Source organism: Panthera uncia, assembly GCF_023721935.1.
Source record: "Panthera uncia isolate 11264 chromosome A1 unlocalized genomic scaffold, Puncia_PCG_1.0 HiC_scaffold_16, whole genome shotgun sequence".
In the NCBI taxonomy this organism is placed as follows: domain Eukaryota; kingdom Metazoa; phylum Chordata; class Mammalia; order Carnivora; family Felidae; genus Panthera; species Panthera uncia.
In genome coordinates, this window is record NW_026057576.1 from 40,394,397 (window position 1) to 40,410,365 (window position 15,969).

At 36.0% G+C, this 15,969-nt stretch overlaps 1 protein-coding gene across 1 annotated transcript in view; it reads right to left on the reverse strand.

Annotated features, from left to right (window-relative positions):
* LOC125933853 (protocadherin-9-like) overlaps window positions 1–15,969 on the reverse strand; it is a 768,436-nt gene that overhangs the window by 536,033 nt on the left and 216,434 nt on the right. The gene's annotated exons all lie outside the window — the stretch shown is intronic.

The following is a 15,969-nucleotide window of genomic DNA, read 5'->3' on the forward strand; positions in this document are numbered from 1 at the left end:
ACAAGAAAATACCATGAACTGAGTAGCTTAAAAACAGAAATTTATTTCTCATAGTCCTGCAGACTGGGAAATCCAAGATCAGGCTGCTGGCTGATGCAGGTTATGGTGAAAGCTCTCCTCCTGGCTTGCAGATGGCCATCATCTCTCTATATCTGTTACCTGGCCTTTTCAAGGCCCATGAAGGGAGAGAGAGGGAGACAGGGAGAGAGGAAGACAGGGAGAGAGGGGGACGGGGGCAGGGGTGGGAGAGAGGGAGAGAGAGAGAGAGAGGGAGAGAGAGAGAGAGATTCCTATGTACCTCTCTTCTTAAAAAAAAAAAAACACTAATCCTATTGGATTGAGGCTCTATCCTTATAACCTCACTTAACTTTAATTAAACTTCTATATAGGTCCTATCTCCAAATGCAATCACATTGGAGGTTTAGGGTAAATATATGAATTTTTTTTTGGGGGGGGAGTAAAATTCAGTCCATGACATTCAGTCCTTAATTATGAATAAACAGTAGCAATGTATGATGATGCCTATTATAATAATAATGATGATGATAATATTGCTTATCTACTAATACAGGAACAACCTTCCAGAAAGTGCCACCATATATAGGACCTGGTAGACCAAAAGTAATTAATCTTCATTTTTTTCTCTATCTTTTGACATAAGTACTGCAAGTCATGTTCCTCCAATCTTAATTTCTCTCTGAATTTTCTGCTTAAACCCAATCAAGGTAATGCATTTAATGGCCAAATTACCAGTAATGAGAGACAAGGAAAAGGTATGAACAGGAAAGGTTTATTTGCATTATTCTTCATTTTCTTCTCTTGCCCATTGTGGCTGAGAACAGTTAAGTTCTCCCAGACCAAATTCTCAACACTTCTTCCCAAAAGATGGCACCATTGTTACCAACCTCTTGCTCCTGACTGTGTACTCAAACGTTGTGTAGAGCTTTTCTCTGGGATCTCTGAAATGCTGATTCCATTTACTTTTCCATATTGGTATGAAAAGATCCTTTGGTAACCCCCTGTATGAACTTCATTTCTTTTTAAACACTAAGTCATAGGACTCAAGGTGGTCCCTTATCACCTCTATCAGAACCACCCGGGACACATTTTAAAAATGCAGATTTTTGAACTCTACTTCAGACCTATTTGATCAGACTATTTGTAGGTGAAATCCATGGATCTATATGTTTTAAAATACACGGCCCTTAGATAATCTTGATTTATGCTAAAATCTGAAAGACAAAACAATTGCAGAGGGAGAAAGAGAGGAAGGGAGAAGAAGAGAATTCTTAAAAAAGCTTATCTTTTTATTATTAACACTAAATATTTTAAGAACATCTCAATTATTTGTGAATTTTGAACTTTAGGGACAAGAATATATGTGAAAGTCTATAGAATTATCTTCTTCAGGGTAATAGGGAGATGGGAAAAAATTGATCAGAAGTAACAAATACAGATGTGAAAAAGGTAGCTTACCCATCAAAATCAGAGGGAGTAGCGGTGAAAAGAGTTACTATTTAGGTAGGAAGATGTCCTGGCTCTAAAAGGCTCCCCTGGTAGAAAGGCTGTTTAGAAGGACTAGAAATCTTTCTGGTCCCCTCATTCCTTATTCTCAACTACTTCTTTCTTCCCAAACTTCTGATCACCATCTGTTGTTTTTTCTCCTCACTCTCTCACCAGATCCAAATTTTCTAAAGTTCCCTCCAGTTCCTTTCTCAGGCTTCCAGCAATGCCTTTGAGGCGGGGGAGTCTCCATACCCTCCAGGCATCAAGTGACTATGAGTATCTAACCAACTGAACTGGGGACATATATTTTTGTCATTCTACCCAGAAACCCTTGTCCCAAGGAAATATTGTTATAAAAGGTGATTCCAAAAGTACTATTGCTATTTTTTTGCTAGTCAAGTTTCACTATGAGATAAATGGGCTTGGAGAGGTTGGTCCAGGACATTACCCACTATGTTTAAATAATGAAACCTCTCAATGACTCACAAATGAACGTTAAAAAAACACGACTCATCCATGAATAATTTTTAATGGAAATATAGAGAAAAACATGAAATTATTTATATATCCAAAAATATGAATAAGAATATGGATGCATAATGTATACAAAGAGGGAAATATTATTTTACACTTGAATAGCATGTTGAAAGGTAACAAATAAAGCCTTGAACATGAGATTCCAAGATCAAAGGAGCACTAAAATGAAACATGCTTTTCTTTTAGTCACGAATGTTGCTCTGTTGTGAACAATTGAATATTGCATCCTCAAATAATGAGAAGGACGACATAGTGGTTAAGAGTTTGTAGTCTCTAGACTCAAGCAGACTGGTTCAAATCCTGACTAGTTCAGGTCTAGCTGTGACATTGTGGCATTATTTCTTTAAGCCTTTACTTTCCTACCTGTAAAAGAGTAGTAAAGGTAAGGTGGTTAAATAAAAAATAAAGTGCTTAATTCAGAACCTGAGCTGACATTTACTCAATGAATGTTTATTATTATTATAAATCATCTCTGGACCATTGTTATCCTAGTGTAATGAAAAAAAAAACTTTTTAAACATACAGATTATTTAGGTATAGTCAATCCTCATTATTCATTGATTCAGATATTTCATATTTATGAATTTTCCTACTTGCTGAAACTTATTTGCTATCTCAAAGTCTAATCACAGTACTTTTGCGGTCACTTTGGACATGCCCAGAGATTAAAAAATGTGAGTTGCCCAACACACATATTCCCAGCTGAAGTCAAAGTGTAAGCACTCTGACTTCCTGTTTCAGCACTCATTTTGTAAACAAGCATTTTTTTTCCCGCAGTCTATTTAGAGCCATGTTTTTTTGTGTATCTGTGCTTTCTGTTGTTGATTTTGCTGTTTAAAATGGACTCCAAGTATAGTGATAAAGTGCTGCCTAGTGTTCCTAAGCACAAAAGGGCTGTGATGTGCTTTCCAGAGGAAATATGTATGTTAGATAAGCTTTGTTCAAGCATGAGTTACAGCGCTGTTGGTCACAAGTTCAATATTAATGAATCAAAAATATGTATTGCATAAGATGTCTTTAAATAGGAGCACATATACGACACAGTTATGTACTGATAATATATTAAAATGTTGTGACCAGAACCTCGTAGAGGCTATCTAGCCCTGTGTTTGCCCCAGGAGTAATGGTTCGGTATTCACAAATTCAGTGTTTGAGGCAACTTTATAGACTATGTAAGTACTGCGAATAATAAGAACCCAGATGTATTTCTTTCTAAATGGAAGTATAAATACGGAGATTGAACATTTACTCACCACTAAATTCCTTTCTTCTACTTAACAGGTGACAAAGTATGAGTTAATTACAAAAGAAGTAAGAGTGGATTTGGTGTTATGCTACTAATGCTCATGAAAATATGACTAGTCTGTGTCCTGGGCTGATGTCCTTCTCATTTTATTATTTTTTCATAGCAGTAGTGTGGACTTAGTCCATGAGAGAAAAGCCACTTCTCTCATTTACCAAAAAAAAAAAAAAAAAAAAACCCAAAAAACAAAAAACAAAAAAAGATAATGTGATAAGGTGGGCAATCAGCTCTAACATACAGACCTTTGCCTTAAAACTAGTATTTCAGAAATGAATCGGGGCGCCTGGGTGGCTCAGTCTGTTAAGAGTCCGACTCATGATTTTGGCTCAGGTCATGATCTCACAGTCATGAGATTGAGCACTGCATCCGGCTCCGTGCTTCTCATGGAGCCTGCTTGGGATTCTTTCCCCCCCCCCCCCCACCCCCGTCCCCTCTGTGCTCGCATGCACGTGTGCTCACCCTCTCTCTTTCTCTCAAAATAAATAAACATTAAAAAATAAATGAATAATGGATCAGGATTGCCATGTTGTAACAATGTCTTGATTGATTGTTTCCTTAATATGTGCTAAGTGCTGACAAAGTACAAATGTCCTAATCTTCTGAGATGGGACCCACTGTTATTAGAAAACAATTATGGTTTTGGGGCATTTATTCATTTCCTGATTTTGCTAGACTTTTTTCTTAAAAAAATATAAACAACTTTTCAACTGTCCAAGGACTAAACTAATAGCTACTATTTATTGAGCTATTACACCAGAAACTATGTCAAACAGGATATATACATTTTTTCATGGCAACTCTATGAATTAGGTGTTATTATTACTGTTACCGTGCCAGCTTACTGACAAAACTAAATCAAACCAAAACAAAAAAACAAAACCTAGAAAAAGTTAAGTAACTTGTGCAAGGCAAGTGTGTGAATGGTTAAGCAGTAATTCAAACCCTTAATGTATTTGTCTACTGTTCCTTCTGTTCTCTTCACTGAGAATGCAATTTTATGTGTACTTATATATGTATGAACATAAATATATATGCACTTATCTACTTGAGCAAAAGTGAGACATATATTATCATGGATAAGATCTATTGAAAGAGTGAAACATTAAGAATTCTGTAAGTTACTCTAAAAATAAAATAAAGAGATGAAATCATAAATCTCAAAACAGTGATAATAATGGTTCACAGTTTCTTTCTACAGAGAGATAAATGAGAAAAGGTGGGTCATTTGAATGCATGATAGATATGGGTTTTTGGCTTCATAAATGTTGTTTTACTTTCAAATATAAGAATAAAGGATTTTCTTATTTTAGTCCTTTCCACAATAAGAAAGAATTTACTAACTTCAGTAACATGTATAGACACATAAAATGTGATACTATTCTGCTACTTGCTAGCACACTGTAGCAGGTTTGACAGATGATAGATTAGCTTAAACTAAATGTTTATCACCATTTTAGAGATTATAAAAGAATAGTAAAATACACTGCACATCAAGAGAAATGGGAGAAAGTCGGAGATAATCTCTTTTTAATTTATGAGAGCTCAACTGCATTTAAGACATCTAGTGTTAGACCATAAATGTGAAAGACTAGTAATTAGTTTCTCTGATCACCTGAAAATAGGTTATCAACCACAATAAATAACTTATTTTTAAAATAATAGTTTTATGCCTGGAAAGTATTTTCTGAAACCTGTAGCAACAATGGTAGAAAGATAATTTTTTCCCTGTGTGTGTGTGTGTGTGTGTGTGCACGCACGCGTATTTGTGGGGTTTTTTTGTTTGTTTGTTTCGGTTTGACTTGTTTTTCAAGATATTATGCAGACTATCTCATTGTACTCCCTCCAGAACATCATGAATCCCTCTTAAAGTTTTCATTACAGGTCTCTCAATCCCATCCCTTTGATTCAGGACAACTACCATAGGAACCCAAATTAGTAAGTGATGAAAGTCGGAGATGAGATTATGGGAATAGAATGTCCACCATAAATATGGATATTCAGTAAACATCCTAACATACATATCAGTAATGTTCATGCCAAAAGTGTGATACTCATCACCTGCTCTCTATACTTCTGTATTCCCTCCAAAAAGGTATCTCTACAATCACAATTTTCCCTAAAAACCAAATGCATTCACTCTTACCTTGGTGAGGGAGGGATTTACCTTGGAGTGGAGGGGCATGTACCTTTGAAGATTTATTGCTTTTTCATAAAAAAATCTAATAAGGCCTTTCCTTTTAAAAAGTTCATATAATCGAATATAAAGAATTTATAGCAGTCCCTATATAACATTCAATCTCTTAAATTTTCTATCTTTTCCTTTTAACATAATTCCATAGTATTTAGTCTTTAATTTTTTAACTTTACTATTTTTCAAGAATTTAATCATGCCAATTAATTTCATCTAGCAGAGATGCTAAATTCTCCACATCTGTCTTAAATTCTGAGCTCTCAGAGTGTTAACAATATTTTATAGCAAAGTCTTTGAAGAGGTCAGAGGGTATTAGGAGTCTTGTGCTTTACCATGAATTCAATCTATGTTTGACTTTTGAAGTTCAAATGCCTTTTTTTGCTTTGGGGCAAATGAGTATTATTCCACTGGTACATTTGGCTTACTGAAATCCTTTAGAAAATAAATGAGCAGTCAAGATGTGTTTGTTTGTTTGTTAGTTTGATTGATTAGCAATAGATGTTTAAGGAGGTGGGAGTAGAAGAGATGAGGGAAAAGGATGTTAAGTGACCAGAAAGCAGTCTGTGAAAGAGCACCTGATCTACCTGTACACTATAGAAAACTGTACTGTTAAAAGCAGCAATACTGGAGGTAACTAAGGAATAAATACAGACCTTTATTCATATTGCTTTGCTTATACCCTAATACAAAACAGAGATTGTGCATCAGAAGTTTAAACACATTTTTTTCTTCATTTTGGTATGTTCATTTCTCCTTTTGCTTCTCCTTCTATTCCTCCTTCTACATTTACTTACACCCAACCAATTCCAACTAGATAAGTGATTTCAGATTATATATTATTATTTGATAGGGAGAATAAATATAGCAACTATTAAAGCTTGATAGATCATTTTCTCTTGTGGTTATATCTTTGGAAATACCCACACACTGAAGGCAGAGCAAGTACCCCTCCAAACTCATACACCTATGGATAATATCTGTCTTGACCATAGCAATAGTCTTAGAACCTCAAACTGCTTGTGCAAGGGAAAAACAGGCCCTCAGCAGAAAATGCGCTTCTCCTTTATTTTGTGCCTAATAACCCAAGAGGCTTCACTCTATCAAAGTCCTGGAATGACTACAATGTGTGGGATCTTTTTTTCAATTCAGTTAATTAATTCTTTAAAATAATATCTTGACTAGGAAAATAGTACAATTAAATTATTAAAGCCACCCTGACTTACTGTAAAGTTTAAATATGGTAAATTTATTCATTTTTCACTTGATTTGTTTTCTCTTTTGGTTCTTAGAGGAGACTCTATTTGAGAGGGTAGTCTGTTAATTGATCGGCTCCATTAACCTGAACAAATGATACAACAGTTACTTTCAAACACTTGCTAGAGTGATTTTTTTTTCTAGAAATCAAGTTTGATCCTAATAAAATATGCTGAAAATATTTCATTGTATTGCTTTGTTACAGGTAAAAGGTGTGCATTTTTTAGTATGACATGAAAGTGGCATATGGCTTATGTTCTTGATAAGCCATTATGTTTCCAAATCCGTCTTTTACCATGTCCACACACAATAGTCCTGCCATACTGATTTATTCAGATTCAGATTAAGTCCACAGCTGCTAATGTATACTTTTCCCTCCATCTGGAATTCGCTTCCTTCTTTTTTTTTTTTTTTTTTTTTTGGCCTGACTCCTATATTTTAAGAATCAGTTCAAATTTCAACACACTTCTGAAGTTTTCTCTGCCCTGCCACTTAAGGATTACCAATCTCCACAGGACAGAGTTTGCATGTTTTTCTGGATGTTCTCAGAGCTCTCTGTTGTCTTCCATTTTAATAATTCTCATATGCTCTAATGGTTTGTTTATGTGTCTGCCTCCTTGATTAGGTAACAACTCCTCACACCTCCATCGATTCTTCCTTCACAGTGTTTAGGAGAATGTCTGGCTCAGACTAGACACTAGAGACTTGATGCCTCATAAAGCCCCTCCCATTCTCTCTCCTACTTCCTCTGATATCAATTGTATTATGTCTACATATTCATTGCACAGTTTTATTCAATATTTTATAGCAATTAATGGTGAAAGCGAGCTTCGGGGAGTCTACTAGTCAGTGCTCTGAATATCAGATATTTGGAAAGATCTTTTCAAAACAAAAGCATTTGTGTATGGCTTTATCCATATCACCTTCCTGAATATGTGACCATATCAAATCATGATTTTTAGAAAGAACAACCAATGGCTATTTGGCTAGCTTATGCATTTAAAAGGAGAAATTACAAATAAAACTTTTCTTTATCCAAATTACTAAATAGATATCCGTACTTCAAATACATTTCATTTTTCAGAAAACTTTCTATTTGTTGCCTAACTTTCTATTTGTTCTCTGAGTTCCCTAACTCAGAGCTCTATTTCACCAATATTAACATTTCCTTTTTCGTGTAAATAGGAACTCTGATTCATTGTTCTTTTGTTGGCATTTCTTCATATTAATTTCTGTTAGTATCTGCATTTGAATGAAAAGATCCTTTGTAGGGCCGACATTTAACCAACACGTCAGCTTAAATTGCAGTTAAAGGATAAAGTTTAGATGAAGTAGATTAGCTTTATGAAATATCTCATAAAAATCATCTTTAAGTTTTATAGTCAGTCTTTAAATGCTCTCAAGAACAGAAAGCCTGAATGTTTCCAGGCACAAAAATCATTTGTGTGCAATTTTACAGAAGAAATTTGGTGATTAAACTGATATGTAATACTGCTTCTGGTGAAATAATATAAAGAAATCAAATAAAGTAATTTCTTCTTGTGTTAATTACTAACCTGATTGTGAAGACATTTCTAAAACAGAAATTTTAAAATTATTTTAAGAAAATACAGCATAAGGATAACTATATAGTCTTAGAAAAAACTATGTGGAGCAATACACTCTGGTGTAACTGCCAAATAATTGCTGATTGCTTTGTAAACCTTTGACTTTATGGAAATGCAATTCTACTAATAAAATGTGTCGCTTTGTTATAACTTAAAGGTGTACAAGGTCATATGAATGTAATGAATTTTTAAATTTAAAAAATTTACAAACATCTACAGCATAGTTTTATTATGGCCTGATGTATTTTAGGTCCTCAGTCTATTTCAGTGCAAGATAGGTTGGATTGCAAAGAAGTATATATGGCAATCAAGAGTTGGCCAATCAGTTAATGCTATACAAATGACAAATCAAGGTTTCTCAGAGTAAAGAATTTCCATTGCCTAACAGTGTCAATGTCTAGACCATTCTAACAATATATGTCCTAAGTGGCATCTATTCTTTTTCTCTGTTCAACAATTTATTTTTGTTTCTTTTTAAATTTAAATTCAAGTTAGTTAACATATAGTGTAGTATTGGTTTTAGGAGTAGAATTTAGTGATTCATCACTTACATATTATACCCAGCGCTCATCCCAACAAGTGCCCTCCTTAATGCCCCTCACCCATTTAAGCCATCACCCCCTCACCTCTCCTCCAGCAACCCTCAGTTTGTTCTCTGTAATTAAGAGTCTCTTATGGTTTGCCTCCTTTTCTGTTTTTATCTTATTTGTCCTTCCCTTCCCCTATGTCCATCTGTTTTGTTTCTTAAATTCCACACGTGAGTGAAATCATATATCTGTCTTTCTCTGACTGACTTATTTCACTTGGCATAATACACTCTAGTTCCACCCACGTTGTCGCAAATGGCAAGATTTCATCTTTTTGATTGCCAAGTAATATTGCATTGTAGGTACATACCACACCTTCTTTACCCGTTCATCAGTCAATGGGCATTTGGGCTCTTTCCATAATTTGGCTACTGTAGATAATGCTGCTATAAACATTAGGGGTACATGTGCCCCCTTTGAATCAGAATTTTTCTATTCTTTAGATAAATACGTAGCAGTGCAATTGCTGGGTCATAGAGTAGTTCTATTTTTAATTTTTTGAGGAACCTCCATACTGTTTTCCAGAGTGACTGCACCGGTTTGCATTCCCCCCAACAGTGGCATCTGTTTTGGGCATAGGACCAAAAAGGAGAATCTTTTCACTCCTGACTTACACGAAAGAAGCCAGTGTTTGTAAGACCTCAATATATCAAATGTTATATGAGCATTAGCAGCAACCTGCGGAGCAATGCCACGTCAGCACCTTGTTGGGCTAGGGAAGGCTTGCTGCCTTTGGCCCAGGGTCCAGCTAGCAGGCAAGCAGAGCTGACACCAGTCTCTACTCAAGTTTGGCAGAAAACCAACATGAGGCAGTGTGGGAAGATCCTGTCAGTGCTACTGGATCTGAAAAGACACAGAAAAATTCACATTCCAAAGCTGTCGGCTTGCAAGCTTTGAGCAGAAAGAAAGCCTCACTTTAAGAATGTAAACAAGGACGGTGAAGGTCTTGCTATCTAAAGATATAAGCATGCGAGAAGCCCTCTGGCAGCTTGAACGTGGTGAGGCAGTGGCAAACCCCATACCCCGTTGTGAGAATAAGCCTACCTCGGAGACTCCTGGCACTGTCTTCTTCCTACGAAGTACTTTCCCTGTGATTGCAATGGCAGATTCTTCAAAAGAGTAAAACAGAGGCCTGTCGCTTTAGAAGCAACGGCAGTCTCTCTGAAAGAATCAGTTTGGCATTTCCAGGGGAAAGGTCATCTCTTTACACCTCTGAAGAGGATATAGATAACAATAATAGAAAGAATATCAGGCATGAAAAGCTACATTTTCCTAGACCCCTAAAGGAAATCATGACACAGCTGCAAAGCTGGTACTAGGAGCCAATGCACTAATTTATCCCACTTCAGTGCATCGACTTTCCTCTTCTGTGAACTGGCATCCCAGCTGGGAAAAGAAATATTTACTGAGACTTGCTGAATTTTATTTACAGATCTAGCGGACTCCTTCTAAGTTTCAAAGAAGAGATACCTCTAGTGTTGGTGAGATATGGGGCGGTGTGAAAATCACCCAAACGTACTTGAAAGATAGCACTCTCGTGACCTAAAGGGTAATATCGAGTTAAGTGTGGCACTTTGTGTTCATCCAGCATAAATATCAGTGCCAAAGCAATCACATGGAGGGCCCTTGGGAGACTGGGGTGATAAATCAGAACTTGGAAGGAAGCTTCCAAAATTACCCTGATTGCAGTGCCCTAGGAACAACTGATTGAGGCCTCTATTAGAAACTTTTCCCTATTAGAAAATAAAGAAATATTTTGTCACACGTTATCTAAAAGATCTGCATTGTTACAGACATTCCTATTCAATTATTTATATATCCTCTTTCTGGTAAATCTCATCTGATTCTTTCTCCTTTCTAAATGTCACGAGTTTCACTCTCCCATTGGCACTGATGTTAACATTTGAAGGGGGGAAAGGTTGTACTTAAGTTTAATAGATTTCATATTTAATAATGTAGTCAATAAAGTCTGCCCACTTAATCAGTCAAAGGCTATTCCATTCTGGACACTAAATGCCTCCAGTGAGCCATGCTGTTTCCATTACATACAATTCACCCATTATTCTCAGCTCTTAAAAAAATATTTTAATATTTCCAGAGCTTTACTTATCTATAAATAAATAAAATGGCATTGCTTTTATATAAATGAAATAGTGCTGATATTATACGTTATCATTAACAAAATCACAGATCAAGGAAAGAAACTTAAATCTATATGGGATTTGAAGAATTTACAGCACTTGTGAGAAGCAATCCTTGTAAACTTTTATAACCTTTCCTTTATTGCAACAAAGATTCTTTGCTTGACCAAACTTAAGTCAGGCTCTTGAACCTTCCTCTAGGTTCGTCTGTGCACTTTCTTGCAAATCCAAGTTATCCGATCACTCTGAATATCTGATCAGTTTCCTCATCCTCCACCATCCCTAGGTGACATCTGATCACCCTGGCCTGTCTTCAGTAATAACCCTGTTAGGTTGCTTTAGCCAGAACCCCAATTAACCTCTGATGTTTTCTCCTAGTAGTCTTCCAACCACTGACCCTCCCACCCTACTCCTTGGTTATAAATTCCCACCTGCCCAAGCCATATTCAGAGTTGAGTCCAATCTCTCTCTCCCATTATAAATGCCATTGCACTGGTCCCTATACCTATTGCGATGCTCCTGAATAAAAGTCTGCCTTAACATCTTTAACAAGTATCATTGATTTTTTTAACAATTGCAACTTCCCATTTTATAAAAGGAGGGCTGTAAAAGTGAAAACAAAAGATTCCATAACCAGCCATACACTCTAACATTTTCATCTATTATTTGTTTTGCATTCAACTTTACAGCAATATACCACCATTAGTCATAGTAATATTACTCTAAGTGGTATTAGCAGTATTGCTCTATTGCCTTTATATTAGCTTTGTAGCCATTTAAATAATATGTTCTCAAACCTCAATTACTAATACCTAGCAATCTTTAGAGAAAGGGACAGTGTATGTCTAAGCATTTTTTTTTCCATATCTTGTAGGTGTTCTATTAACTTAAAAGGTAGTGAATGCAAAAAAGAATCACTTGGAAAAAACTTTGATTTTAAGCCAGGAAAAAACCTATTCAGTGATATGTGTTTCTGGAGAGTAGGTGGAGGCTTGTAAGTTGTACTAAGTCTAGTGATTTTGAGAATAAAAATCCTTTGCTGTTAACTTTTTCTGTTCCAGAGAAACAAAGGGCTTAAATCCCCTACATCATACTCTGTCCTGGTACTCCCATATCCTTCTGCTGTACAGACAGCCTGCACCCAAATGGCTGCTAAGTGCAGATCTTTGACTCAGAGTTAATATTGACAGGTGTCTTTAGCTATTGCTAGTGTTTATTTTGCACTGTGAAGGAAATTAGTTGTTTACTCTTTTCATTATCTGTTTTAAACTATCTGACATGTAAATTGTTAAGGAAATGAAGCCCACTTTTGTTTCCCTAGTTCATGAAGTTTTAGTTGAGGGTTTTCCTTCTCAAAGCATCTCTTAATGGGATTTAAAAAATTATTAATGTTTATTTATTTTTGAGAGAGAGAGAGCGCGCGCGCGCGCGCGCGCGCGCGCAAGTGGGGGAGGGGCAGTGAGAGAGGGAGACACAGAATCCAAAGCAAGCTCCAGGCTCTGAGCTGTCAGCACAGAGCCTGATGCAGGGCTCAAACCCACAAACCGCGAGACCATGGCTGGAGCTGAAGTCGGACACTGAATCGACTGAGCCATGCAGGCGTCCCTCAAAATATCTCTTAAAATAATACTCCAGATTGTGTGGATTCATTTGCATGCAGGATATCCTCCCTGCCTATATAGCCTTCATTGCATTTGTCACTCTCCATTATAATGATCTACCCATACTTCTTCCAAACTACTCTGTAAGTCCCTTAAACCCAGTAATTTTTAACATAAAGAGATGGAATCATTTGCCCACAAAAATTATTACTATATCATATGACATGAGCAATCTAGATTCACGAAATGAGCACATTTCCCTCAAGAAAGAATCCCCTGTGACTTGCATCATTGCTGTGTCCAAGGTTTTCAACTAATATGTATTCGCAACTCACTATTTTGTCATCCTCCAGCACACCCTAGTAAGAAAATGGTGGCAAGCAAGAACGTTTTGAGAACGAATTATGAAATAAAAGCTAAACAGTGAGAAAATTAATGGTCTACTTTTAGACATTTGGGAAGATGTAACTTTCCAAAACTGACAGTTTTTAGCAGCTCACCACAAGTAAAAAATCCTTACCTCTGCAATAGTTTATCTGTAACAGGGGAAAGTTGAAAGTCACATTTTCAAAGTCATAACATCCTATTGCTTTAAAAGTAGTTGATATCACTCAAACATGTAAATATTCCTACTCAGAGGTTAATTTAGTTGTCTCATAGGGCTGGAATAAGGTTTAAAAAAAAACAAAAAGCAAAGCAAAAAACAAGGTCTGAAAACAGACTGCTTAGATTCCAATTCTGCCTCTGTCCTCTCTGGTCATATAATCCTTAGAAAAGTTACTTGCGTCTGGGTGGCTCAGTTGGTTAAGCGTCTGACTTCAGCTTAGGTCCTGATCGCACAGTTCGTGGGTCTGAGCCCCACATTGGCCTCTGTGCCGACAGATTGAAGCCTGGGGCCTGCTTTGAATTCTGTGTCTCCTTCTCTCTCTGTGTCCCTCCCCGATCGCACTTTGTTTCTCTCTCAAAAATAAATAAGCATTGAAAAAAAAATTTAAAGAAAAATTACTTAACTTTTCTAGGCTTCAGTTTGCTCATCTGTTAGATAGTGGCAAAATAATAACCATGTGAGAATTTGGCTTTGAGCATTAATTGAGATAATGAAGGGAAAAAACACTTAGCATACTGACTAGCAAATAATAAATGATCATTGGGACAAATCCTAGGAAATCAATTTTCTGAATTTTGGTTTTCCAAAACAAAACATATGACTAAGCACATTCTGAAACTGACTTATTGGAATAATATCTAATAATAATAATAACAATAAAGCCACTGTATGAACTATGTGACATAGACAATTTCCAGGGAGCCTAATCACTATAGGATATTATAGAAAATTATAATACAAAAAGTGCTTTACAGTATTATAGGAAATTATAGTGCAGACATTCTGCATTTTTATTTCTCATTTTCATGGTAACAGTGGAAACATTTCCAACATTCTTTGGTCATTGAGCCACCAATTTTCGAGCCTAACTCAGTGCACCTTCCTCCCTCAGAAAGCAGGACTAGAAAGAAAAACAGATATTAGGTGCTTTGAAACAAGATCAACTTAGGTCCGAATTCTATGTAGTTTTCTTCTTTTGTTGTCATAGTTGAAGCCACTTCATAAAAAAAGTGATTATAAATTATTTACTATCAATATCTCATCATATCACTACCAAAGCACACTTAAGATATTTCTTTAATTTATATTTAACTCTATCCAAAATTGGTGAGCAAACTGTTTGACTCTAGAGCCAACCCTGCATATTCTTTCCTGCCTACAAAATTTCTCATGCAATGCTCTCTCTCCCAATAATCAGTAGGCCCCCTTTAGTATTTTGCAGGTGGCTGGCCTGCACTGCCTGTTTGTTTGTGTTTCAGAAGTTAAACTGTGAGCATTAATCAGATCTGAGAGTGTTTTATTTTGCGTGTTGTTTTAAAAATGCAAATACACTTGAAAGCGGCCCAATTGCTTGGAAAGTACCAAAAAAGAACAGTTACTGAACAAAAGTGCTAAGGAAGAAACCCAACACATGTTCTCAATCACTTTGTCATGGTGGAAAGTTGGAAAAAGGACAAGAGGTGCAGAACAGGAACAAATACAAGATTTTAAAAGCAAATCTTTCCTTCAGATTGAGTTTTGCAAATATGTTAAAAATTGAAAGTATGTATCACTAAAACAGAACTTTAACACATTTTTTATCCCTTTACTTTTATTCTTTTCCTAAAAATATATTGTCTAAATAGTTTCAGATCATGGTAAAGGATTTTAGGGTCAATTTTTAAGTATAATTAAAATAATTTATCCTTAAGCAAGTTACAGGCACATTATGATCCCTGTGCTTATTATCCTCATTAATGATCACTTCAGGTGGATGGGTGCATTTGCCTCACAAAAGAATACTAATAATATATTAATAGAGCATTCAATTCCAGAATGATGTAGCCTTTATTTCTGTATGTAGTCAATTTTTTTTTCTTTACAATTTTAACCATTTCCTTATGTGCTGTTACAAATTGCTGTGATTTATATTACCAAAAGGACTCAATGGTTTTGAGTGATTAGAACCTATTGGAAAAAAATGATGTGTTTTGGTCTTTATTAGCTTTTATTTTACAGGGGCAGCTTTAATTCTTTGACTTTTTCATAAGTCAGAAGCATCAGTCAATATAGAGTAGATCATTTTCAGTGGGTCTCTGCTAAGACACGCCACAAAGTATTTTCCCTATCACTTAGGGATGCCTGATGAACATAACATAGGATGAGTTAGGAGCATCCATTTCTTTTTCAAAATGCTATTATTATAAAGGCTCTCCAGTGTGGTAGACATTATTTTCATATTATGTTTCTTCCAAGTTACTTCTAAACTCTTGAAATACAGCAACTGTATCTGGAAGTCACATGTAGCAATGTCAACTGGTTGAGTTTTAAAAAGCTATATTTTTTTAAAATGTATACCTTATCTGTTGTCAAACAATCATTTGAACCAGAAATTTATATGGTCTAATGAAGAATTAAAGATTATCGCTAAGTTGTATGGTTTCAAATTCATGCATTTAGTACAAATTTTCACTTAAAAGTGGGTCTTTACTGGGGCGCCTGGGTGGCTCAATCCATTATATGCCTGACTTCAGCTCAGGTCATGATCTCATAGTTCGTGGGTTGGATCCCCATGTCAGGCTCTGTGCTGACAGCTCAGAGCCTGGAGCCTGCTTTGTATTCTGTGTCTCCCTCTCTCTCTGCCCCTCCCCTGATC